Source organism: Talpa occidentalis, unplaced genomic scaffold, assembly GCF_014898055.3.
Source record: "Talpa occidentalis isolate TD23 unplaced genomic scaffold, MPIMG_talOcc4v2.1 talOcc4.12, whole genome shotgun sequence".
Classification (NCBI taxonomy): domain Eukaryota; kingdom Metazoa; phylum Chordata; class Mammalia; order Eulipotyphla; family Talpidae; genus Talpa; species Talpa occidentalis.
This window is the reverse complement of record NW_023601212.1, coordinates 82139702-82165548: the sequence shown is the minus strand read 5'-3', so window position 1 is coordinate 82165548 and position 25847 is coordinate 82139702. Positions and strand designations below refer to the sequence as shown.

Below are 25847 nucleotides of genomic sequence, written 5' to 3'. Positions count from 1 at the left end.
AGATGTTACCAATTAGTTTTCAAACTGCAGACAGCAAATTTAACTCAGCATTAAGAAAACAGGTCACTTTACAATTCCACATAACTCATGCTAGAACTGCTTGTCCAAGTTAAAAATGTGATCCTATTGTCTGATTTCCAAAAGTGCTATAGTCAGTGAGCTCCTTGAATTTTTCAAAGTTGATTATTCTAAAAAGGACATTTAGGTGGGCTAATAGAAATTATTTAAAAATGTGAGCTCAGGCATTCCCTAATAACAAACTCTAAAACAAAAAGCTACTCTGATAACAACACATACAGCATACAATCACTTCAGTAACGTTTAAAATGAGATTTTGTAAATTGGTAATATAAAGTGCACAATATACTACAGAGTTCCCTATCCAGAGAAAGAGAGAGAGAGAGAGAGAGAGAGAGAGAGAGAGAGAGAGAGAGAGAGAGAGATTCCACCACTACATTTAGGTAAATGATGAACTTCAATAATCAAATTCTCAATTAAATTAAATTACAAGGACTCTTAGCTGGAATTTTAGAAACAAGCATTTCAACACAAAGACACTAATTTCATTAAATAAATATATTTGAGAAAAATATAAAATATTAGCTCCCTGGGAAAATGTAAAACAAATGTGTGTTCTCTAAATACAAATATCTCAGTACATATTCTGACAGAGAAATTCATACTACAGATGGTAAACACATAAATCACCACAGATTAAAGAAACATGCATGAAAAGTAAGCAAGCAAACTGTGATTATAATGAATTCTAAGCATTTATGTATTGGCAAAAATCACTGAACAAAATAAAGAACATTAATTTGTGTTAAGACAAAGGACTTTGTGGAGCAAAGCTTGAAATGCCTTCAGGGATCCATCAGTTCAGTAAACGGCATGGCTCTCCAGAGCGTGCCTAGGCTTGCCACGCAGTGGGATATGGCCAGGCCACTGCCATCCATGATTGTGGCCTAAGTTATAAATATTGTTATAAGTAAAACTATCATGAGAAAACAAGAATTATTTCCAGATAAGATGAAATTTGAGACAGGCCTACAAGAGCAATGGATTACATGGGGATCTTCATCATCCAGTGAGATGCAGAAACAGTTTTGGGAAAGGCAACCATTCCATGATGCTGAAAAAAAAAAAAAAATACAGAGAAGCAGCAGCCTGAGGCTTGTCCCAAGACAACTGGATGCTGGTTCTACACAGAGAATAAAGAGCCAATGGTTTCTGTCCCCAGCTCTCTCAAATGATGGAGCTGTTGTCCATGATTTAAGATTGTGAAGGAAAGAGAGTAATAGGGAAAAATTGTCCTGAGGTCAAAGTTAGAGAAAGACTTTGAGTCTCTGGGACATAGAAGCAAAGGTAGATGATGGTTTATCACTCATCAGACATACCAGGGGACACAGTTCAACGAAAACAGCCAACTAAGTGTCAACTGTATATCACAAAGAACAGACCCTAACAAGTTTAAGGTCAAATTCTTTTTCCAGAAGTAATTTGTAATTGATGATGATGGAGTGGAAACAAAGCAGAAGCAATGATTCCAGTACAGACAGCCTGGCCTCTCCAGCAGAGGTATCACAGGTTGAGAGATCACCTTGAGAGAAGAATCTTCATTTCTCAGACTGGCTAGCATGATGGGGTGACTTCACTGCCAATGTAGAGAGAGGGTGACCTGGAGGTCCTTGGAGATTCTTCATTAAGGCTTTGTAAGGATACCACTGCCACTGCTCATGAAATCATAGAGTCTCCCACATCAAACTTTTCAACACAACATGCCCTACTCCTAGCACCATGAATAGCCTTGCTTCTCATAAATAAAGTATTTACTTTATCTGATAAGCTCTGAGAACCAGACAACTGGGTATGATTCCCTTTTCCTGTTGGTTACTACACAGCATCTCACTAAAATCAGGCAACGTCATGGCAAGTGGTCTAGACCCTCTGCATCTCCCACTCAGTCTCATATCTTGTTCTAGTTTGTGGACCTACTTTTGTTTTGTCTTGTTTAATCTCACTTCTAACTGTTGTATTTGTTTTTGCACTCTCTGTATCCTTTCTACCACCTTTAAAGCTAAGATATAAATTTTAAATGAGTAAATAAATATAAAAAATACAGACTCATTAATTTTTCAAAAGAGAAAATTAAGGTCCAAAGAATCACTAATATTAATGTGATACTAGAAAAAAACATATGCCACACTAAATATTCAGCAATAAATTAGAGAAGTTAAACTAAAAATAAATGTCTACTTGTATAGATACTAAATCAATTTGTCTATAATTCCTTTGGTAAAATATATTCTATTTATTAACAACATAAAATGGATATATGCTCCTGTGTAGGAGCAAAATTTGTTGGAATCCAAATAGTGTTTGAAGGGATCTGGTGACCAACATTATCCATCACAGATACTCCAAGATGAGATCAATTGAGGAAAAAAATCATCTCATAACAGGGAGACTGCCAAAGGCCACAGCTATATGTCACCAAAGATAGAGTCATAAATTATAAACACTCTGTCTGCCAAGGCTCTGCTCTTTACTATAGACTGCTGGTGCAAATCATTTCTGAGGTCCTTTGGAATGTGGTAATTAATAACCTTAGAAGACATGCTGAATATTTACCAGAAGAAAACCCACAGGGTAAGAACAGAGAAGATCAAAATTCAATTCAACAAGAACTTCTTAAATGTTATCCATTTTAGGGGTCCAGAGATCAGTCACCCAAAGCCCCTGACCAGAAGAATCTGAAATCTAGTGAGAAAGAAAAATATCTGTATACTGTGTACATAACACAAAGAACATCAATTATTGCTATAAACTGGTAAAAAGGAAAACATTTTTATCTGGAGATAAGCTAGGAAATTAGATAAAGTACATCAGAGTTGTCTAAAGGAGTTGATCAACAAAGATTAATATATTCAATTAACTGACCCATACATTACTATTAGTAACACTGGTTCAAACATAAGATCTTTTAATGGTCACTCCCCTGAAAATCAAGAAGGTGAGAAAGCTAGCAAATAGGCAGCTACCTTAACCCCCACCTTGATCAGATTCAAAGAATACCAAGAGGCAAACCCCACGGTTTATCATTTCTTACTGATACTTGTGAGGTGTTAAAATGGAGGAGATTAAAGGTAAGTAGCTCACCAACACACTCTACACATTTGAATCAGAGTGCCATTGAGACTAACCCTATTTATATCGTTATCTATAATACAACCACATAATATATATTTTATTTCATTTTCCTATTCACTGTGGTAGGGTAGTTCTATCAGAGCAAGGATTTTTGCCTATTTTTGTCTACTTTCTCTAAATGCCAAGACATACAGTAGGCACTCAATAAATATTTGTTGAATTAACAAATGAAAGATGACCCACAAAAAAATAGTGCATACCATTAACCCAGTGTTCCTGTTTCTAGGCATAACACAACAAATAGTAGTAGCTAGCATTCTCCAAGTACTTACTATATACCTGACACTCTTCTAATCCTATTATAGGTTTAAGCCATTTAATTCTCATGCTATGAAGAAAGTGAGGCAGAGAGGATGAAATTCTTGCCTAACATTAAATGGTTAATAAGTGGTAAAGGTGCAGCAGACCTCTCCTGTCTTGCCCGCTGCTCCCTTCAGCAGTGAATTTCAGTAGATCTGCCTGTTCTGCTCCCCACACTCTCTGGTGAATCCTTTCACCACCCCCACATCTCTGGCTTACATTCCAGTTCTTGTATGTTTAAATAAGTAAATCTTTTTTAAAAAGTAAGTGGTAGAGCACTGTTTTTTCCTCTCTAAGTAGATAACCTGAAATGTGACCAAATAAATACATGAAAAGATGTCATACACTGTTTTTCAAAAAGCACTCCAAAATCTAAATACTTAAGAATAAGGGGCAGCTTTTATAAATTACAATATATCCATAAAGCTAATATCATATATCAATCAAAACATGAATGCTTACAAAGCATTTTAATCATATTAGATATGGTGTTAAACATAAAAACAGAACACAAAATTGCATGCTGTGATCTCAACTCTATGTAAAAAATAAAAATTAGAGGTAAATGCACCAATTCTCTCTTTTTAAAACTTCAGGAATATGAGTAATACATGATATTTTATTATTCTTCAATCCATGGCATTTTATTATTAGTCGTTCATGCAATATAGATGCATAGATTGATGCACAGATATCCCCTTAAACCCAACTCCATACTCATCCCACCAAAGTACCAATTCTAATGTTTTGTGGGTACCTTTCTATTTGAATGTGCTTTACAAAATGTTAGCAAATACTTTGAATTCAAATGAATGATAATATTTTGCTAGTAATTTCATTCTACTTTCTATTTTTCAAACTACATAAATTCTGTAAACTTTGACTGTGCTCTTTGTGTATAGTATCTGCAATTGATTTTAATTGTTATCTGTGTGGCCACCACATCTTACTCAACAGTTCTACTAGTATGGCACCCAAATTTCCTGCCTCGAGAAATAAATGTTGCCACAAACAGCCCATACATATACCTTATTCAACTACTGACAATGCCCTTGGGATATATATCAAGGAGAATAAATGCTGGCATACAGAGTTTGTGTTCCTAATTTGATTAGACCTTCCAGACTGTTCTCCATCACCGTCTCACAGAAGACTACATTCCCACCACCAATGCATGAGAATTCTTAAACATCCCCAGGAACATTTGCATTTTTCTGCATTCTAATTATTACTAGTTTAACAGTGATTGTCACATTGTTGCTTCAATTCTCCTTTCTCTGATTACTAATGAGTTTGATGATTTCTTTACATGCTTGTTAGTCTTTAGGGCTTATTCTTTTGTTAAGTGCATGCTCATATCTCTTTCCTATTTTTCTACTGGGATTAGTATCTCCTTCACATTGATTTGCAAGAGTTTCTTGTAGTACTAGACATTGATTTGCTATTAATCTTTTACAAGTTTTGAGCACTGCACACATCATCTCCCATTCTGTCATCTGTCCATTTGTCCATTGATGCCTTCATTACACAGAAATCCATAAGTTTGATATAATCAAATCCATTGATTTTTCCCTATTGCTGTAAGCTTTTGTTGAAGAAATTTATCAAGTTCTTCAACCACACAACTAAAATTCTGAAAGAGATTGAACTGAATTGAAAGATTAATTTAGGAAGAACTGATGCCTTCTTCATACTATATCCGAGAGAATAAAAGTCTCTTTATTAACTCCTATAACCTTTGTCTTTTAGGTGAGTTGTAAATTTTCTTCTAAGGTGATATTGTGCATTCTTGATTAATTCATAAGTACCACATATTTTTGCTATTATAAATGGTATCTTATGCTTTATTCCATTCTTAATTAGATAGTAATATACAGAAATTATACTGATTAATGTAGATTGGGCAATGTTACTGTACTTATTAGTCATGATAACCAATTAATTATATTCCACTGATTAAGATGCCTTGCCTATAAATAGCAATAATTTTATTTCTTTTTCTTCCTATCATTTGGGACATTACCAAATGCTGGTTAGTGGCAGCAGAGATAATGAGCCTATGTGCCAGACACTTTTGCTTGACTCTTTCAAGCTCCATTCCATTCTCCCTCCATTTTGATAAGGCTGAAATCTAAAAACTACATTTCCCAGGCTCCTTTGTAGCTAAGGTTCTGAGGGCAACCTAGGATCTGTCAACCAGAAGAGTTGGAAGAGATAGGTAAAGGCCATCTTCCTACTCCAGTGGATGGTGGGATGGAAAGTTCGAGAAATGTGTTTTGTGTTGTCAGGATCTGCATCAGTATCTAGCTATCAACTTGTAGGATAAATGCAAATAAACAGCTTTTTAAGTATCTGATCCATTGTATCCCATCTCTTTCAGTTTGGAAACTTTGTTTACTGCATTAAACTGTGACTGATAGCAGCATATTTGTTGGGTTCCCCAATATTGGGGAGAATGTCTCTGAAATTTCTCCATTAAGTATAACCTTTTATTTTCAATCACTTTAATCAATTAAATTTTAAAAATAAAATTAATCTTTAGATTTTGGCATGTAACTGTAAGGAAGCTTCCATCCATTCCTAATTTGTTGCATTTATTTGTGTTTTTAAAATCATAATTGTGTTGAATTTTATCAAATGCTTTTTCTACACAATTTGAATATTTTCTTAGTCCTTTTAATGTGAAATATTACATTCAGAGATTTCCTGATAATGGTTTTAGTAGTTTGATGAAATGAGTTGGGCATCTTTCTTTCTACCTTCTATTTTCTGGAGCAACATGTAAAAGATAAAAAGTGATTGTTTCTTAAAAGTTTACCAGAGATCACTCATAAAAGTCTCCCCAGAGATTTTTGGAGAAAAGGTCTTAGACTACTATTTCCAAGTATTGGTCTAATCATATATTGGTTTAATCATGTTCTCTTTTCTTCTCATGACAACTTTATTTTTTCTGAAAATGTATTCAATTATTTAGGTTTTTTTCCCCAAAATGTATGACTATAGATGTCTTCCTATACTATTTTATGATTTGAAAAATTGGTCTGTAGTTATTTCCTCATTTTTTGTTCATATTTCATTTTTCTTTCCTTCTTGCTCAGTCTGTCAGAGGTCTACCTTCTTTATCTTTTAAAGAACCATCTTTTTATTTCCTTAATCTTATCTAGTACTATCATTGTTTTGCATTTAACTGCTTTCAGTACTTACTTTCATTATTTCCACCCTTTTTGTTTCCTTAGGTTTTATTTCATTTACCAACTTTTGAGTTGAATGCTTGGCTCGCTTATTTAACCTTTCTTGTTTACTGATAAATGGATTTGAGACCATAAAATCCCTTTCAGCACTGTTTGAACTATATCCCACAATTCTGACATTTAATGTGTTCATTATCTTTCAATTCTAAATATAAAAATATTCCATTTTTTATTTCTTCTTTTAACCCAAGGCTTATTTAGAAATATGCTATTTAATTTAAAACCATAAAGAATGGGGGACAGCAATCGTTTTGTTTGTTATTTCTTATTATATTTCATTATACTGAGGGAAACAAATTTGTATCATTTTCATTCTTGGGAAGTTATTGAGGCTTCCTTTATGGCATAACACACAGTTTGTTTTGTAAACATCCCATACAAGGCCCCAAAAAGTCACATTTATGTTGAGTATACAGTTTTAGGCATATTTCTAATAGCTCAAGCTTAATGATAGTGTTATTCAGGTTTTCTTCACATCTGCTATTAATTTTTTCACCACAGAGTTTATCAGTTTCTGAGAATAGTGTGTTAAAAATCCTCAAGCACAATTGTTGATTTTATCTTTCTTTTTCTTTGCAGTGCCTCAGATAGCTGAAAACAGATTGTATATTTTCAACCTGTATTGTTAGACATCTTATGTTTCTGACGGCTAAACCTTCTTGTTCTAATATTCCTTTCATCAGTATGTAGTGTGCCTTTTTTTTCCTTTCTATTTACTTGTTAGTGCTGTTTCTCTTGGTTCAGTTTTGTCCACTACATCTCTTTCCTGTCCTTTTATATTCAACCTTTCTCTGTCTTTCTTTAAGAGTATGTTTCTTGGAGACAATTCCTTTTTATGTCTTTCTTTTACATCCAGTCTAAAATTTTCTTCATAAACTTTTATAAAGAATAACCCTACAACATAATTTTAATTACTGTCAGAATTTCTGATTCTTTGTGAGAATTTTTTCATATTTTCCATGTAATGTACTTTCTTTTTGATTTAGCTCCTCACCCTCCTTTCCAAATTTTGATTAGATAAATAAGTTTTCTTCTACTCGCTTAAAAACCACATCCATATTTTTTTTTCTTTTTCATTTTTAGTGGCTGTCCCAAGATTCATTCTGAATGTTTATTTATTGCTACAGTCAAGTTCCTTTGTTTTCCCCTCCATTCAATAATGCAGATCACATCTAGATTTTCAGTCCTTATTTTGCCCAAGGTTGCCCTTTTACTTCAGTCCTTGGCCTATTTAAGGTGCCAAAGCACTTTCCCTAGGGGACTTGGTCCTCCTTATTTCCCTTGTATCTTGTAACTGCTCCTGTGTTTGCTATGCTGAACATTTAAATACTTCCAATATGTTTCACTGTGTGTAATATATTCCCAACTTCCTGGGAAGTTTCACACAAGACTTTGTACAAACATAAGTTCTCGAATTTGAATGACAATTTGACTGGTAATAAAATTCAAGGTGTTAGGAAACATGAAAGTAAAATTTCATGTGAATGTATGTGGTGCCACTAAATTATACACTGAAAAAATTATTAAAATGGTGAACTTTGTTATATATTTTACCACAATTTAAAAAATAATTTAAAACATTTTCCTATAGACCGCCTGACACCTCTGGCTACATCACACTTCTCAACTAGACAAACATTCAAGTGTGTTCAGTCCTGACAAGGGGTTCCTCATGTTTTTGTTGTTAGTCTTTAGCACACCTATTTCCCTTGGGCTTTTATATCTTCCTGAAAACTAATCTTGTGGTAGGGAGTCAGAAGTCTATGATAGTTTAGAGTCTCAGCTGAAAATAAAAGTCTATGCTGCTTTTGTATTTAAAACAGAAGAATATGCCAGAATATTTTCAGTGAGCATATTTTACTTGAATAAACAGAAAATGATATTTTAAAGGTAGTGGTCAAAGCTGAAAATGGCAAGTTATTTTTGGAAACTGCACAATATGGCCTGAACTCCTTAGAGACAGATCTGCTTTGCACTTGGAATCATTTTTCACTAGGGCACTACACAGTTTTCTGAACATCCAAATTATATTCCCCAGGTGAACACTGGCTGTGAGACAGCATATTGTAGAGAAACAGCATAGCATTCTGTCTTAGATCAACTATGTAAACATAGCTGTAGGTTGTTGAAAAACAGAGACCTAAAATATTTATTATGATTGCATATTTTCTTTGTATTTCCCCCACTGGCATTTTTGCTAAATTAATCTTTCTCAATCCATTTTAACATGAAAATGAAAGCAAATGTGAATGTAAACAGAGAACTGAAAAGAAAGTGAAATACTCATAACTTACAGGTTCTTTATAAAAAAAAAATGCTCAAATACAAGGCAACCCTATAATGAATTTTGTTTAGCTCCACATTCAGAAAATCCTATTTAGCTTCCTTTTTAGAAGCACTTCATTCTGGAAGGAACCATATGTTCTTTGTTGCTTGGCCTTGGATAGCTTCTCCTGTAACTTTGGAATGCAAAAATGTAAAGGCCACATGTAATCCATTGGAAGAAGCTAAGAAAAGTCATCAAATTCAAATTTAGGGACCCTGTCTTGGTTCAAAAATGACTTACAGAGCACTTACTATGTGCTGGGCATTATGCCTGGTCAATAACTACCGTAAAGGAAAATAAATCACACACACCCTCATTAGCAGGTCTCTTTAGGAGCAGTCTTCAGGAGAAAAACAATAACCACAAAAACCTTTATACTCCCAGGGACTTCCACGTCCCACAACCATGCTTAGAGCATCTAGTGTGTAGAAAGGCACCTGGGATATCTGTGTGGGAATAAATATGTGACCAGAAAGGAAACAGTGTTTTTCTTTTCTCCACTAGAAGCCTGAGCCTTTATGGCTCAAGAAAGCAGCATTCACAGATAATTAGGAGGGAGTCTTAGAAGTATTTCTTACACAAAGATGGCCCAATATCCCAAAGACAAGCCAAATTCAAACTGTTAGGATGAGTGATTGGATGCCCCCAAGAAAAGAGGGAAAGCTCAAAGCAAGCTTTCTAAGAAAACTCTGGAGACAGGTGAGGAGTAAATGGAGATTCCCTGGCATGCCTCTTATGTAAGAAGGATAATCCTACCTTACTCTTAACAGGCTTATAATCTAGGGATGTATTTTCTGGACATTTTAGGGAAGGGGCAGGGAAAGATCATAAATACCTTCAACATATGAACTATATAGTAAGGTAAGCATCAGAAAAGAACACAATGGGGCCTCCCTCGTGGCACAGGGGTTGACGTCTCAGCACTATCAAGCTATCACCAGCTACTGATGCATGAATTGATCCTGGCCAGGGAGCAGACCCACATGGCACAGCAGACCTCTCCTGATTCGCCCGCTGCTCCCCTCAGCAGTGTATTTCAGTAGATCCGCCTGTTCTGCTCCCCACTCTGTCTCTGGTGAATCCTCTCAACCCCTGCACCTCTTACACACCAGTTCTTACATGCATAAAAAAAAATAAATCTTTTTTTTAAAAAAGAAAAGAACACAATGTAGGAAAGGAATGTAGAAGTGATAGTAGAAGAGAAATTTTAGACAGAATGTAGAAAGCCTCACTGCAAATTTAACTTGAGTAAAGACCCAAATGAAGTGTAGGAGTGGGGTGCTGTTGGAAGAGCAGGTCTAGCAGAGGAAACAGCAAATGGAAAGGTCTGAAGGAGCAGCAACTTAGGCAAGCTGAAGGAACAGCAAGGAGGTCAGAGTGGCTAGGACAGTGACAAGAAGGGGATGGTGGAGAAGAGGAGCCTATGAAGAGGGACATGAGGACCCCACAGATCTCGTGAGGAGGCTTGGCCTTCCTTCTAGTCAGTTGGGCAGCCCACGGAGAGTGCCAAGCAAAGCATCATGCAATCTGACACAGTAAAACGTGCTGCCCAATGTCGACTCAGCTTGGGGACAAGGGCAGATGCAGGGAGACCAGTTACAAGGCAACTGCATGAACTCAGGTGTGAGATGTTAAACATTTTACCAGTTTACCTGAGTAAAAATCAATCCAAAATGGGCAATGACAAATTTGACAGGCGTGTTCCACAAAGTGAGTCAGGGGAAAGACTCATATAAAGAAAGTACAGAAGCAAAGAAAGGAAGTTATTCTGTTGATTCCAGTTTAAAGTCTACTTGATGCTTTGTGATTGGTCATCTTTGGAGTTTCTTTTTTTAACATCGAGGCATTTATTTACAGGCTTAGATTTTGGTTTATTAAGATACCTGCTGTGGCATTAGAACCACTGCAGTGTAGTAGTGCCTCTGCTTAATTAATTTAACAGAGAGGATGGTAACAGACTGGTAGCAGAGTAGGGATAGTTAAAAGTGATCAAACACAGGCAATATTTTCAAGATAGAACCAGCAGTATTTCCTATAGACTGTTTGCAAACTGTGAGACAAAAAAACAAGTCAAGGATGACTTTTTTTTCCCCCCCAATCAGCTAGAAGATTGAGTTGCCATTTACTAAGACAATGAATTCAGGGGTCATGTTAAAAGGGAAGACATAAGTTTGTAATGAACATATAATGTTTAAACAGAATGTCACTAGTGAGACAATACATTTTTCAAAAACAATACAAATATTCTAAAGATATGTGATAGGAGTATTCAGGATATGCAAACCATTTTCCCAAAAGCATGATATTATTTTTTGATAACATTTAAAATATTGTTGTGATTAAACAAACAATCCAAATATGAAGTAGAATGCAAAATTCTTGTGAGATTTTAAGATAAAACACCAGACTTCAAAGAAGTGTACTAGTGACAGGTGCTTTGAGCTATATCTGGTCTCCTGGGGCTGTGTGTTTCTCTCTTCTGCCAATACAAGTTTTTCTGTGTTCTTCCAAGCTCTGAAGATCTCAGTATTTTTTAAGTTTATTCACCATCAATCATCTTTAAACATTTACTGAGTATCAAGCACTATACTGGGAGCAAGGGATACAGCGTAAATAGAACACAGTCCCTGCCCTTGTGAAGTCTGCACTCTATGTTGATATTAAGTTCATCTGTGTTTGTTTTGGTTTAGGTGGATTTTTTAAGGAAAAAACCGTGTCATCTCTATTTATACTTTGCAGAGTTACTTTGAGGTTCAAATATTTATGATCATGAAAACAGTTTAGAAATTATAAGTAGATATGCAGGTGAAATGAATAGATATGGCTTTTGCACTGAGGCTCCAGGCAGATAAAGTAAATGCTATTATAAGACACTTAAGGAATGAATCAGAACACAGTAAAAATGAAAGACTATGTTTGTGGGTGCCAATTACTACATGTGTGCACTAAACTGGGCTCCTAAGTGTCCTGGGACTAAAGAAAAACTTAAGTGTGCATTTATTTATTTTGTTTTCTGGCAAAAGAAACACAAAAATTAATTGGCAGAGGAAATATTTTTCCTGGAAATAAACCTAAGCAGGGATAACATGGGTCATCACGTAAGCCATGCTGTTAACAGAAAGGACAATGCTGTTCACTGTCATTTTACAAAGGCGACAACTGCATTGTCCAAACCAATGCTGCCTATCCTGATGAGCTATAAAGTCAGATTGCATAATAGTAAATTACTCAATTATCAAATCCTGCAAGAATCACTGCTTGGGATTTTATTTCCAATTACACATCTGACTTTTGCAATAGTGATGAAAATAATTATATATATATATCATATATATTTATATCAGTTAAGTTCAGTGTCTGAGCTAGACTAAAAGCTTCAAGGAAAATATCTTCAGCTAGAGAGGATACGCCTTCTTTCTTTGTTCATTCTTAAAGTTTAAAAAAAATCCTATATGTAACAGAAAAATTTAAAACATTCAGCCATTGCTTCTAAAACCCATTAGCACATGGATCAACCAACTGACCAATCAGACAGGTGACCTCAAGTACAGTAGAAAAAAGAAATGTTATGAATGTTTATTGTTTATCTAATAAAAATGCATGTTAGAAGTACACAAATACTGTTCTTTATTTAAATGCTATTTTGAAATATTTTTGATAGTCTCTAATATAGATTGGGTTGTCATTCCAGAGGGGGAAATTTTTACTAAACTCAAAAGTTGTGAAATTAAATATAAGTTAAAAATCATTTTTTGCATTCACAATCTAATGGTCATTTGGTTTTCTTGCCCTGATGACTACAGACACAGACAGCAGCAGTTTCTGATTCCCACAGGTCACTGTAATGGCTGTGTCTAACCCATGGCTCCTCACTCTCACCCCATTCATACTGCAAAATCTCTGCCTCCTGCCCGCACTGTCCATGCAGCTCCACTCACCACCCTTTGGCCAATGATTGGAAAAGGGTTGGACATGTGTCCCAAACCACACTAATTTCAATATTCCTTGGAATTTTTTTCAAACTAATTCCTGGAAAGATTCCTTTCCTTTTGATTGAAGGACTGTTAGGATAATACCCTGGAAGCTACCCATGATCCCACTGCAGGCAGTATGTGGAATATTCATTTGCAAATTCAAGCCAAAATTCACAAAAAAAGATAAGATATGGAAAGAGAGTGTGTCCCAAGTTCCAGTCTCTCGTCTCCTTTCTGCCATTCCAAGAAATTCTTTTGCTCCAGCAATTTCTTTGAACCACATGAAACTGCCATTTCTGTAAATCAAATCTAGCCTACTTTTGCAACTACTGTGACTATTTCAAACTGGTTCTAGCTTAAAGATCAGGTCAGATTTAAGCCATTCGGGACCTAATGAGTCTTTGGTGACTATAGTTGTCAATATTTAAGGGAGCTGCCAAATTATGTGAATATAATCCACTGCTCCCCAGTTTTGACTTGTATTCACTTGTGCATGTGTATGTACATGCACATGTATGCTGAATTCTACACAATTTAAGCAAATGTGTGGATTTATGAGTCCATCACCACCACTAATACATTGAACATTTTCATCACCACAAGGGCCCCTGGCATTGCCCTTCTACAACCATAGCCACTACCTTCTTTCAACCTCTTTAATGATTATAAGACTCTTCAAGTTATCTCCTTCATCTTGGTTGAGATTTAGTAGTTTGCAGCTTTTGCCAAATTGGTCCATTTCTTTTAAGATGGCAAGTACCTGAGCCTATTTGTCCTTTATTCTTCATAAGGCTTCAGGATTTGCAATGGCACTCCCTGTGTCCTTCTGATATTAGTGATTTGTGTCTTCTGCATTTTTTCTCGCTCAGTCTTACTAGAGTTTTATCAATTTCATTGATTTTTTTCAGAGGCAAGCTTTATTCTTCATTGATTTTTCTCTATTATTTTTGTATTTTCAATTTCACTGTTTTTGCCTTTTATTATTTCCTTTCGTCTGCTTGTTTTTTTAAAAAAAAAACTTTCCTTTTTAATTTCTTGAAGTAGACACTTAGATTTTGAGAGCTTTGCTCATTTTTAATGTAGTATTTGGTGCTATAAATTTTCCTCTCAGGATTGCATTACCTACATCCCTATATTTTGATATGCTGTGGTCTCATTTCCATTCAGTTCTATGTATTTTTGTTTCCTTTAAGATCTCTGGGTGACATGGATTATTCAGAACTGTGTTGTTTTATTTTCACTGGTTTGGAGGTTCTCCTATTGTCTTTCTGTTATTGATTTCTCCTTTGACTCCCCTGGTCAAAATAGTACATGTTCATGAGTTCAACTGTTCTAAAGCTTTCAGAGGTCTGTTCTAAGGCCTGGGATGTGCTCCATCTTAGCATATCTACAGAGAACTGTTGAGAAGAAGGCATCCTTTCAATGCTGAGTGGCGTGTTCTAGAAATGCCAAATAGGGCTGTTGGTTGATTGTGTTGTACATCCCTCCAATATCCTTACTAATTTTCTGTCTAGGCACTCATCCTATATAGATTCAGCATGCAGGTCTTGACCTATTTTTGTTGGCTGTGGTTACAATAACAGCCAATTATTTTAAAGATGTAGTGTTCTTTCAGTCTGATTTATTAATCTGGTGCCACTGGCACTCCCACTGGTGTTGCTGGTATTGCCTTATAGGGTAAAAGGGGTTTCCCCAGGCCTTGGATGCCCAGGAGCTCTCAAAGGAAAGGGGCAGGGAGTTGAGTGGTGCTTCGGGCCCACAGGCTAGAAGAGAGTTCTTTAACCCAGCATATACTGTGGCAGGATCCCTTTGCCAGTGAACCAAGGCAGGGGAAAGGATTTCAGGTCCACAGGGATACAGACAACACTGGGCTGCACCATTTGTTGTGACAGGACCCCCTAGAGCAGGAGCTGCCAGGTTCCTAGGTATCTCTTAGTGAAAAGGGTAACTCAGGCCCAACAGTAAAAGTAATATGTGCCCTGGCCATTGACTACAGGAGGGACCTCTACTAATCGTTGGTGGAGCCAGGTTTACTCCTGTTTGATCCAGAAGGAAGGGACATACCTGAGCCATCTTCTGCTGATAGCTCAGGGGTGAGGAAATGCCAGGTCTGGCTTGATCTTCTGTAAACTGGGGGAATGTGTCAGACTCTGTATTGTTCCTCCAGTCTGGAAGTCCCAAACCAACTTTCAGAATGTGTTCTCTCCACCTCCCCCTTCCCCCCTCCCCTGGCACCCTTGCACTACTTCTAGGGTTTAGAGTCATACATAGTAAAGAAAAGGAAAAACAGGTCTATGCATTTTGGAAGTCTAAGTTTTTAAATTTTTGACAATGAGTGAAATCCTGCTAAGTTTAAGATTCCTTGTTGGAACATACTGTCTCATAGATTGTGATGAACATGAAATAGATAGCACATGTAAAGTTCTTAACTCACTGCCTTCTATGAAATAAGCACTCAGAAAATGTCAGCTATTGTTGCACAATATAAAGCAACAATTAAATTTTATGAAAAAAAAACATGAATAGAAAAGGCCAGAGGGATAGCCATTATATAATTATATCTCTGGATAGGAGGATCATGGGTATTTTTAAAATGTCTTCTTTTATATTTCTCTGCATTTTCCAAATGTTCTACAACTAATAGTTTTTAGTTTGATGATAAAAAGTATTTTAAAAATGAGTATAATCTGAATATATACTTTATCACTTTTAAAGGTAATTATTTAAATATCTGCTGCACAATCTTCAGATAAAATGAGGAAAGTGACAACTTCAACAATAAAATCCAAACTTATTTTCCATTTCTGGGCTTATGAAATATTAGTATAAATTGACTGGACCAAAACATTTAACTGCTGCTGCTTTGCTCTGAGACTGCAATGATTTTTTCAAAGTGTTCTCATTTCCTTTTTAACCCTTAGAATGACCTAATTAGCAAATCGCATGACAGCTAAGGTAGAAAGCTTAATATGATTCCCAGCCACGAATAAAATAAGATCTTACTCTGGTCAGCCCAACTCAGAAACACAGCTTAGAACCAAGTCAACAAAGAAGAGCTCTCTAAACTGTGACCCAACAAAATCAAAATAATTACCTCCAAAGAAAAATTCTGTGTCATAAATTCTGCCTGCCTTTTAAGTCTGTTTAGTCTAGATGTGAGAGGAGAACACAGGTAAAAATTTGAAAAACAGAATGTTTCAGTGAACATTATCAACAACATCTCCTAGGACCTCTATTTCAAATAAGCAGAGTTTGCCCAGATAGATCTTACATTTAGGAATTGTGTCACACTGAAATCTGATTGACTTGTGCTGTAAGTTCAGGGCTTCATTTTCTCAATTAAGAGTCTCTTAAAGTTTGTTAACTTGTTTTTTTTTAAAGATTTATTTATTTATTTATACAAGCACTGGGTACAGTCAGAAGAGCAGGAGGGTGAGAGAATTCACCAGAGCCAGAGAAGGCAAAGTGATGAAATACACTGCTGAGGGGAGCAGCGGGCGTGGCAGGAGAGGTCTGCATGCCATGTGGGACCCTCGCTGGCAGCCGGGAATTGAACCAGTGCTGCAGAGGCTGCGGGCAGAATCACAGCCCATTGCTCAACCGCTGCGCCACCAGGGGAGGCCCAAGTTTGGTAACTTGATGATCAACATCTAGGTCTATATAATTCTCATAAGAAAAATTTTTTTGAAAAAAACCTTTCAAGCTTTTTGTTGTATAAGACTATTAAATTTAGGGGGAAAGTAAGGTCAATTAATTGGATGTTTGTGTTTTATTTTTGAATAGCTTTAATTGCAGAATAAAAGACTAAAGAAACACGCAAGTAAGTGTGAAGTATAACTAGCTCAAAATTATTTTATGATACTATACAGAGTATACATATAGGCAAATACCCTGTTTTAAAGCAGAAAAACGTCACAGAAGGTTGTGTCCAACTTTAAGCATGCTTGACCTATAAAGTAAGGGAGAAAGAGAGCAGCTGATTCCCCACATGGACTTGAAAACCTCTACCAGGATAATCTTGGCAGATTGTATTACATATGAACATTAAAAATTCATTTTATATCAAATACCATAAAATAGTACACAGATGCTCAATTTAAATTATTCACATACCCATCAGGTACTGATATATTAAAGTAATATGACCTATATTAATAAATATTGCATTATAAACACAGATGTGCCCTTTTTGTTGGGGGGAGGAGTTGGAAACCAGGTTGCAATGCCTGAAAACATTTACTCTGGCAAAAAAAGTTATAATAAATAAAATATAAAAGAACAAAAAGAAAACAGTTTGAAAGAAAATTTACTTTTCATGATTAAAATAGGCTATTTTCCTGCCCTATTTTAAAAAAAAAAATTATCAAAAGCTGGTTGAGGCCCTCCCTGGTGGCGCAACCAGTTAAGAAACAACCTATGCAGCTGTCCGCAGCCTCTGAAGCACAAGTTCAAGCCCAGCCAGGGAGCTACCCACATGGTGCAGCAGACCCTTGCCCACTGCTCCCCTCAACAGTGTATTTCAGTCAATCTGCCTGTTCAGTTCCCCACTCTGTCTCTGATGAATTCTCTCACTCCCCACACCTCTGGTCTGTACCACAGCTCTTGTATATATAAATAAATCTTAAAAAAAAAAAAAAAAAAAGCTGGTTGAGTATACCAAATAATATTATACAACTTATTTTAATCTTTAATTCCTTCAACAATGAGGAATGATAAACAGAATGCTTAAACTAAGCTAATATGTTCATTTTAACCAGGATCCAAAGCAATATGGCCAAAAAAAAAAAAAACCAAAAAAAAACCATAAATTAGTTGAACTTTAATGAAGTAAAACATTTCCTTAAAATATCAATACATGAAATGAAAGGAAATATGACAAGAGTTCTTACACAAAACTTTTCTTTTTAAAACTACTACTTGTCAAAGTAATATTAATCACTCAAAACATTTCAAATTTTACTTCACATTTTGATGACTACAAGAATGTTTCTCAACATATCTGTCAAAAGTAATAATCAGCACAAGAGAATTCCTGACTTGTTCTACATCTTCTCAAAGTTCACTTTTAGTAGTCACCGATCCATCAAGTATTAAACTAAATTAATAAGTGCTAGATAGGCAAAGCAGTATTCCAATTAACACTGTCCCAATAAAATCAGAGAAGGAGTAAGAGTACATAACCAGTAATAAACAAGGAGAGGTTTTGAAGGTTGCAGACCTGAGACACATGCTTTTCACCAAGTGGCCATCAGGACTAAAATGACCTAATCCCTGGTAACATATGCAGTCCCCATAATGTTTACTTTTGCTATATGTTGATTTATAGTATTATAATTATCTTAAGTCTATATCACAAAAGGGAAGAAATATAAAGGTTTAAAAAATTCCAGGCTATTGTGAATTTACTTAAACATCACAAGATAGCTAAAAACACAACCTCTTCAGTAAATTATTTGCAATCTCTTATACCAATATAAATACACATATACATATGTATAATGTACACTATATGTAATCTACACACTATATAGAGATATACATATGTTGAAATATGCACATATGCATAAGTATATTGAGACATCTGTATGTGTATATATACATATACAAGCTAAAAAGTCACATTGCCTTTATAAATATCACAATCATGATAATTTAACTGATGTTAAGCATATTATATATTTTATATATCTAAAATTTATTTTCACATGCATATTTTATTTATTTATTTTTTTAAGATTTATTTATTTATTTATACAAGCACTGGGTACAGTCAGAACCACGGGAGGGTGAGAGAATTCACCAGAGCCAGAGCAGGGAATAGAACAGGCAGACTGACGAAATACACTGCTGAGGGGAGCAGTGGGGAGGCAGGAGAGGTCTGCGTGCCATGTGGGACCCTCGAGGGCGGCCTGGGATTGAACCAGTGCTGCAGAGGCTGCAGGCAGATTCGCAGCCCAGCGCTCAACTGCTGTGCCACCAGAGGAGGCCCCCACATGCATATTTTAAAGGAATGTAAATGGAGCTAAGTATTGTTTTAATTTTAGCATTAAATGCACCAAAATAGGATTTTTTTCTCTCTTGATTAACTTGGCTTGAGGTAAGACTTGGCCTATTCAATGAGAAATGAGTCAAAAAGTAAGTCATGATTCAGATGTCTGTTTATATATTAATTAGCTTGCAGTAAATAGAAGGAAAATAGTAAACAGTATGACTGCATGTGCATTAATAAAGTCATTTACAAAAAGACAGTGTTATTATTCAGGGCCAATTTAGACAATTCTGCTAACTTTCAGTTTATTATACGGTATAATGGTCTAAATTCATGCTCAAAAGCAAAAACAAGCCCCAAACCCCACTGTGTGGAGACCCAGTACCTCAGAGTACACAGGATGCCCACATTCTAAATTCAGTCTGGCATGCACTGTGATTGATGCCACATCTCCATTCTATTTCACACTGAATACTGTAGAACATAAAACTGCCTGTTCTGAAAAGAACTTTCTTTTGCCCAAGGGATAATAGTTAGCACAATATATTATTTTAAAAATTTAAGTATAATGACAGTTCACAAGGAATTCTACATAGATCAAATAAGTGTTGAGATGTCAATATTTCAACCTTGTCTTTTGTTGTCGGTTACAAATGGATGTGAAAAAAATATGTGGAAGAAAAATAAGTAATATTATAAAATAATATTGTATCAATCCTGTGATGGTTTCCACAAAGAGAATGCATCCTCACAGAAAAATTAAAACTCATAGATATCACATTTCATAGCCTTCAGAATTAATCCAATAAATTCTATAGTCTATTAAAAAGAACTGTGTGTATGAAAGATAACTAAACATAGAAGTCTTAATACCTTCCATGTTTTTCTTTGAGTTTGTAAATATACTGTACTTCCAAGAAAATGAAAAAGATAATGGAGATTGACAGAAATCATATAACAGGAAGTTCTACCTAGAGATATAATTCAGATGGATGAGGGAGGAGGGGCTTCTGGCCTCCCACACAGTTGATAGCTTGATACTAAGCAAGATAAAACTCTACTGTTGTTCTTTATGATCGATCTTAACATAGGCCTCTGATTAATGTTAGAGAAGGAGTTATTTGGGGGTCAAAGGAGTGACATTTCTCTTTATGACCTTATTAATAAATTAATCTATAATAGATAAGACATAAAAGAATACCGACTCCAGATTTCACAGGAAGCCTTAAGTTCATCAGAAATTTTTCAATATAAGATAAATATGGGAGTACAATATGGATGGGTTTCTTTCTGGACTCACAATTCTATTCCATTGGTCTGTGTGTATGTTTTTGTTCCAGTACCATACTGTTTTGATTAATATAGATTCACGATATAGTTTAAAATCTGAGTGTGATACCATAACTTCCCTTTCTTTGTCAGAATTATTTTAGCTATTTGAGGTATTTTGTGGTTCTATATGAGTTTCAGTATTGTTTTTTTCCATTTCTTTGAAAATTACATTGGAGCTTTGATATGGAAGTACATTGAATCTATATATTGCTTTGGGTAGAAAGGTCATTTTAACAATGTTGATTCTTACAATCCATGAGCAGCCACCACCCAGTATTACTAGTTCTTTAAAGCTATGTGGGACTGCACTTTCCTGTTAGCTCAGTTAGGTATGGAACTTTGCTTCAGACAATGAAATGCAAGCAGAAGCTGCAGGGTTCACTTCTAATCAGAAAAGAATGGAGTCAGCAAGCTCTAGATCCACCACACTTCCTTCCCCTTAGGCAAGCATCACAGCATTTGAGATGGTGGCTGCTCCATCAGGCCAGGTCTCTAAGGGGACTGCAATAAGCAGAAATTTGACTTGCCCCTACCTACCCACACTGGATGTGTACCATATGAATGGAATAAACTGAAATTTAAAAAATCAGACTCTAGTGCAATGCTCTCTTGATGCCCCACACCAACTTCACGGGTAGCTGGAGATCTATCACAGATTTGATCCATGCTATTTTTTACCCTCCCTTTGCTGACCAAATACACTCCACTCTAAATTAAGTTGCAAAGGAAAATGTATTTTAAATTATTCTGGCATTTATAAACTGTTGGGAACCAAGATGGATACATATGACCCTTGGAAAGTAAAGAATTCTTACAGAACTATACTAGAAAATTTATAAGTAGTCAAGTATGCCTCCATAGGCATTTGAAAATGAAATTGATCCTATAAAGGCCAGATAGTCAGAAGCATTTACTAAAGAGAAAAGCCTTTAGCCAAGAATAACAATCCATGAGGAAAATAATTCAAATATGAAAACTATACAATTGCTAGGGCTGAGGAAAGAATTAAACAAGTTGAACAGCTGCATAGATGGCTAGTGATAGTTTATGAATAAAGAAATAATTATATTTCAAAAATAAAATATATGCTATCTTAATGATAAAAACAAAAGGTTTATAACTCAGATTGCTCTTGGTGTTTTTACTCTCAGGTAGCCACTGGATCTTTTGAGGTAATTTAGAAGCTAATATTCATTAAATGCTCTAAAAAGATCATCCCTTTGCACAGAATAAACCAAAAATGAAATTCAAATCATATGTATATCAAATTTAAGCTACATTATAAAAATGAAGTCCATATAATTCCTGCCCATATCTATAAGCAAGCATAATACAATCCTGCTTACCAGATTCAGTGCTCTTCTTGCTGAGAAATATAAGGAAAACCATTTCAAACCTTTTTCTCAGAGGTAAGCAAATACCATCTTATGTTTCCACACATGCCTTTATGTGGCTGTGTCATCTTTATTATCCATTATTAGAAATGACCCCTAGAAGGGTATGAAAGTTCAGACGATGACAATGGAAGTCACCTCTCATCTGCCTAGGGCAGGTTATGCCTGTACTCCTTTCAGATTTGAGAGCACCTTCTCCCTAGTAATAATGTCTGCCCCTTCAGGGTAAGAGTCTGGCCTTGTGGCTTTACCTCACAGTCACAAGAGAGAACAATCATGCTCATAAAACAGAAATTAAAAACACAGAGTAGAACAGGGAGGTAAAGGGAAATGAGACCTATTTCTTCAAAAGGTCAGCTCCTATCACAAATGCCACCTCAATGGTGGAACCTCAGGTTTTTTGGTTGGTGGTAGAAACATTAGTTTGTTGACTTTAAAAATAAAGTCAGTTAGCTTGAAGAGATCACTCAACATATTTTAGCAAGAAGTTTCAAACACAAATAGGAATTACTTGTAAGATTGTACCAGCATGGAGATAAGAACAACAGCAGCAAATGCAAAATCAACATAAAGGCAGTTCTCTCCAAAAGAGGCACTTTGGAATCAGGAATGAGATAAACACTGAATGAATGAAAGGTGTCCTCAGCAAGGTCTGGTCCCCTCACCTTTTCTGGTCCCACTTTGGGGGGCAAGCAAGGTTAAGTCCATTTTACTTTCCTTCTTAGAAATCTTCCTTTGTGATGCTTTTTCTTATGTCTCCATTTGCTCTTACAGGAGATCCCTTTTACAACTCTATGCCTTCCCTCCTAAAGTACTTCCAGTAAACAAAAATAAAAGTGAACCTATCCCAAAACTTCTAAGAGAAGTTTAAAGAGAGATAAGTCCATACCGCCAATAGCTACTATCAGGTGTTTTTACAGATGAAGACCTTTTATTTTAGTAATTTAAATATTTTAATGCTTTTATTGATTTCGAGATTGATGTCATTTTAATCAATACTACATGAACATTTACTAACAAATACTAATGTACTATATGCCAGGCACAGTAACATGAGCTGGGCACCCCAAGATGTTTCCAATGAAAGTCTCTATACAGGGGTCTTTCTCTCCTAATAGCCAAGAATGCTGCCCCGGAACATGGGCAAAGAGTCAGGCTAGCTCTGCAGACCTGCACAGAGCAAGGAGTCACCCCCATAACTTGTACAAAGCATAGGCTGAAAGTGATCATTTTGATACATTGGATCACCTTTCCAATATTGATATTGGGCAAAAAATAATGTTCTAAGTTGTTTTATGTGAAAATTTTACAATCTCTAGATTTCTGGGTCAAGATTTTACTTGTGGCATATGAATATTATGTAACATCAAATGATAATACAGTAGAAATATACCACAGATCAATAAGGAAATCTCCATCTTTCTGAGTTAGACCTCTACAATTTGGCTTTGTCATAGACTACTTATATACTGATTAAATTTTTAAATCAGTGTGAAATAAAATAGTATTGTATTAGATTTTCTTAATGAATTAGTTTATGAAATCTTAAATACATAGCCTTCTTCCCTTCAATTTTTTTTTTTAAAAGCAGGGTTCTTTTTTTTATTATTTTTTATTTTTATTTATTTATATAAGCACTGTGTACAGTCAGAAGCGCGGGAGGGTGAGAGAATTCACCAGACCCAGAGTGGGGAGCAGAGCAGGCAGAAGGACAAAAGTACACTGCTGAGGGGAGCAGTGGGCAGTAGGAGAGGTCTGCGCGCCATGTGGGACCCTCCTCCAGTGGCCGGGGAGCGGCTGGGGATCGAACCGGTGCTGCAGAGGCTGCGGGCAGCTTCGCAACCCAGCGTTCAACCACTGCGCCACCTGAGAGGCCCTTCCCTTCAAAATTTTTTTCTGCGTTTCTTTCTTGAATTACATAACAATATATATTAAGGATATTTAGGTAATCATACTATTAAGGTGATTCTTTAATGACACATTGGGTTAAATAGCTTACTCACCTGACTCATGTACTGGAGCGATATCTATCCTTATGAATGGATTCAATCTAAGCCAGCAGTCATTTGTTGAAAAACTGCCCTATTTCAGACACATGCCTAAATGCAAAAATTTATGACACAAACTAGGGGAGTTCACAGTCTTGTGAAAGAGAATAATAAGTAAAAAAAAAAAAAATTTGTTAAGTGCCATATGTGGTGCATACAGTGTTATGGAAAAATGACAAGGATGTATTTGGGATAGCTATAGGAGGACTAACATTTTATTTATTTATTTATTTTTAATAGAGGCATGTTTTATTTATTTATTTATTTGTTTGTTTTGTTTATACATACACTGGGTACAGTCAGAAGCGCGGGAGGGTGAGAGAATTCACCAGAGCCAGAGCGGGGAGCAGAGCAGGCAGAAGGACCGAAGTACACTGCTGAGGGGAGCAGCGGGCGGCAGGAGAGGTCTGCGTGCCATGTGGGACCCTCCTCCGGTGGCCGGGGAGCAGTTGGGGACCAAACCGGCGCCGCAGAGGCCGCGGGCAGCCTCGCAACCCAACGCCCAACCACTGCGCCACCAGGGAGGCCCGAGGACTAACATTTTAAACTGTCCCTGAAGCATAAGAAGAAGCTATTGGAAAGCAAACATACAAGGAAAGACATGGAGGTCTGGAAGTACACAGAATGATCAGTGTGTGGCTTAGACTATGCCCACTGATATCCATTGTGATACAGCAATAAGAAATCCATCTGCATAACTTTGAGCACATGAAAGTACGTGAAAGGAACTTTGTAAAGGGCTTCATGTGCTCAGCTTGACAGCTTCTAACTTACAGAACTTAAAATTAATTGTAAAAATTTTTAAAAAATAAAATAAGCAGCTCTCCTTCCCACCTGTGACTATGCAGGTGCCTCTTTTTCTTTCTCCTTTTTCTAATAAACCTGTCCTTTAAATATATGTATAAACATCTTCTATTAGTCAAATGCCTTAAATTGGACATAATTTGCTATACAAAGATATACATTGTTCAATTTTGACTTAAAATGAATGTCACTTGAAAAACATAGATCATGCTTGGCAAATGGAAATTACTGTGTTAAATGTCTGAGAGACTTTGGATTCTGTTCTTTGGTAGATAACATGACAGCAAATTAATACTGAGACTTTAGCTGGGCTTCCCTCCAATAAAATAAAACCACCTAGAAGAAGATCTACTGTCATAATTTTCCCCAGACAGACAAGAGGAAAACCTGTCCTATCATGGTTAAGATATAAAAAGAGTGGTTCCCTTGGACAGCTTCATGTAAATCCTTTGATATTTTAAGTTATAACATTATGGACATATGAATAATGATTTTCAAACGTCAAATTAATTTACATGGATTTGGGCTCTTTTTTGGCAAAGTTTTATGGAAATAATTTTAAAAGCAACTTTGGTCAAATTGATACCTAAGTCACAGTATGAATCATATTGATGGTGGACCAAAAAAAGCTGTTTAATGTTAATGCATTATTTCTACATAAACAATTCACTCTGATCTATAATTACTTGACATGTCCATAGCATATGTCACAGCAGATATCAGTCAACCTTCTCCAGATTTCTGAAAGTCTTCATTCACTTCTTTAGATTCAAGTTCACTGCTCTCCTTTAGCTTTTTAATTGCTCTTTCTCGGTCTTGTTGGGAGATTTTTTTCTTCTGCTTGCCCCTTAAATGAAAGTTCCTAAGCAGCCTGAACCTCTTCTTATCTGATTTGCTGGAGAAGACAATGTAAAGACCTAAGGACAAAATTTGATGCACAGATATTGTATTTGTCTTTCAAAGTACTGCAGATTTAAATTTACAAACCAGGATAATTGATGTTATCATCAGACATTTGCTTACCTCATGGCTTTGCTTTGTCTGTGTTAAGTCAATGTACACAAATTTAAAAAACTGTTTTTGATTTTGTTTATTGCCCTAGAAATCTAGAGCTTCTGCATAAATAAATAAAAATAAATCTTTAAAAAATATTAAAATGAGTAAGAATACATTGTTCACAGGGCAATAAGAACATGTATGGAGTCAAAATTACATTGAA

The 25847-nt window shown here is 35.9% G+C and overlaps 1 protein-coding gene across 2 annotated transcripts in view; it reads right to left on the bottom strand.

Annotated features, from left to right (window-relative positions):
• Positions 1-25847, bottom strand: part of SDK1 (sidekick cell adhesion molecule 1) — a 714488-nt gene that overhangs the window by 491622 nt on the left and 197019 nt on the right. The gene's annotated exons all lie outside the window — the stretch shown is intronic.